This window comes from Artemia franciscana, unplaced genomic scaffold, assembly GCF_032884065.1.
Source record: "Artemia franciscana unplaced genomic scaffold, ASM3288406v1 Scaffold_2040, whole genome shotgun sequence".
NCBI lineage: Eukaryota > Metazoa > Arthropoda > Branchiopoda > Anostraca > Artemiidae > Artemia > Artemia franciscana.
Genome location: NW_027063083.1, coordinates 1 through 2,500, shown reverse-complemented (window position 1 = coordinate 2,500; position 2,500 = coordinate 1). Strand labels below are relative to the sequence as shown.

General features: G+C 34.9%; 1 long non-coding RNA gene across 1 annotated transcript in view; it reads right to left on the bottom strand.

Annotated features, from left to right (window-relative positions):
- Positions 1-2,494, bottom strand: part of LOC136042796 (uncharacterized) — a 6,450-nt gene extending 3,956 nt beyond the window's left edge. Inside the window, exon 1 of the long non-coding RNA XR_010621436.1 lies at positions 2,353-2,494. This is a non-coding gene — a long non-coding RNA (uncharacterized LOC136042796). The remainder of the gene's footprint in view (positions 1-2,352) is intronic.
- Positions 2,495-2,500: the final 6 nt, after the last annotated feature.

Below are 2,500 nucleotides of genomic sequence, written 5' to 3'. Positions count from 1 at the left end.
AGGCGACTTTCAGATAATTGTACAGATGCTACTGATCAAAATCAAAACGCACTATGGCATCAAAGTTGCCAAAAAGACATATTGACAGTATCTCAGGAAGTTCCATGGACCACAGTAGAAACTTTCAGGGAATAAACAAACATTGTACAACAAAGTCAAAAGCAACTGTGAACATAAAGGTAAAAAAAGGGCGCATTTATAACATTTCAAGAACAACTAACAGTATTAAGTAAAAATTTCGAGTGAATATCGAGAGGTATATTGAACTAATTCAGGAGACATTAAGTGCATTATGAATGTCAATATGGCATATATGCAATAACTCGGGAACATTTAAGAGTATTAAGTGGGAACTTTCACCGAAAGTTGAGAGAAATGTTAAACTAAATCAAAAAACACTCTGTCTTGAGGGAATGCCGATGGGGATCAAACAGTTCGTGGTAACGAACTGTAGTAAGGAGCGATCCAGCTCAATAGTAACCAAAACCCTAAAAAATTGAATTTTGATATAAAATTTCATATAAATTTGAATTCATATAAAATTTCATATAAAATTTGAAATTTGATATAAATTTCATCAAGTTTAGTCTTACCCGTCAAAAGTTATGAGCCTGAGAAAATTTGCCTTATTTAGGAAAATAGGAGGAAACACCCCCTAAAAGTAGTAGGATCTTAACGAAAATGACACCATCAGATTCAGCGTATCAGAGAACCCTACTGTAGAAGTTTCAAGCTCCTATCTACAAAAATGTGGAATTTTGTATTTTTTGTCAGAAGACAAATCACGGGTGCGTGTTTATTAGTTTGTTTGTCGTTTTTTTTTCCAGGGGTCATCGTATCGACCAAGTGGTCCTAGAATGTCGCAAGAGGGCTCATTCTAACGGAAATGAAAAGTTCTAGTGCCCTTTTTAAGTGACCAAAAAAATTGGAGGGCATCTAGGCCCCCTCCCACGCTCATTTTTTCCCAAAGTCAACGGATCAAAATTTTGAGATAGCCATTTTGTTCAACATAGTCGAAAACCATAATAACTATGTCTTTGGGGATGACTTACTCCCCCACAGTCTCTGGGGGAGGGGCAACAGAAACTTACAATAGCGGAAATATAATATACACAATTCAGCCAGATCTTGTCTTTTTTTCAGGATAGGTGAAATACCAGATAGGAAAAGTATTGAATGGTCGCAAAAACTAATGTATAGCAATGCAAGCGCTTTTCAATACTAATGACCACAGTTAGCTACTATTTTACTATAATCCGCTTTAAGTTTTCTTTAATATGCCGTACAATATTGATCCTAAAAGCTAGTAGATTCCAATAAATATGAATGCTTGACCGCCGCAAATCAGAGACACAAAGGATGGAGAAGTTAGAACACGGATTTCAAATGGGCATAGACTTTGCATTAAAGACTAGGTACTCACACTTATCAATATTCAATGACAGACCAACAGTTTTGAAATGTTTTGAAATAGATGATACGGAATTCGAGAGGCTAGATCTAGAAGTATATCATCCGCATATGCAATACAAGAGACATTTACCAAATTACAAAAAGAAAGGGCATTATTTTGTATAACACACTGCGGATACAAATACTGAAAAGATACAGTGAAAGAACACCGCCTTGACGCACTTCCAAGCGGGTTGGAATATTATGTCCAACCATATGTCCCGGTGTCCCAGTCTTTAATTTCTCTTTGAGTGTCCAGGTTGCCATTTACATTCCCTGTGTCCCGGTCATCATTTGTGTCCTGGTCTGTAATTTCGTCAGTCGACAAACATGACGTCAGTCGACAGACAAACAAACAACTTATTTTTATATATAGGTATATATATATATATATATATATATATATATATATATATATATATATATATATATATATATATATATAACGCCATAGTTGAAAAACAAATTCGTCCATGGAAATTTCCAAGTGTCACTGGTAACATCTAGTACTGGTCAATCCATAAAGTGGTATATTTGTTCTTATGAAAGGGTGATTGCAAATCGAAAGTTCTCATTCACCTTTTAAGTGTCAAAAGAGATAGAGAAAACATTTTTTGTCTGGGATTCATCCAATGTGTATTTGTGTTGCGAGAGCAACACTTTGGTTTTGTCTTGTTTTTTTTGTTTTGTTTTTTTTTCTATACCGCCGATGTCGGATTATTCCTGGAAACAAGCCATCAAGAACACTCGATGGTCATCGAGAATCACCGCCAAGAAACATCGTACTTAGCAAGATGCTTTTTCAAAGTTAATATATCTCCGGCTAGTAGATCAACGTAATATAAACTAAGAGAGATTACTTGTGTAAGTTAGGTTTAAGGAAAGAAAAAAGATTCTTACCTTAAATTTGGAAGTCATTTGATTAATTAAAAACCAATTTTCACTGAGACTAGTCGCATCCCTAGTTTGCTACTAGATCGTAGCAAAGTCTTTGATATAGCAGGCATAAATTGTAAAATATCTTTATCTAAACAAAAAACTAGTCGAT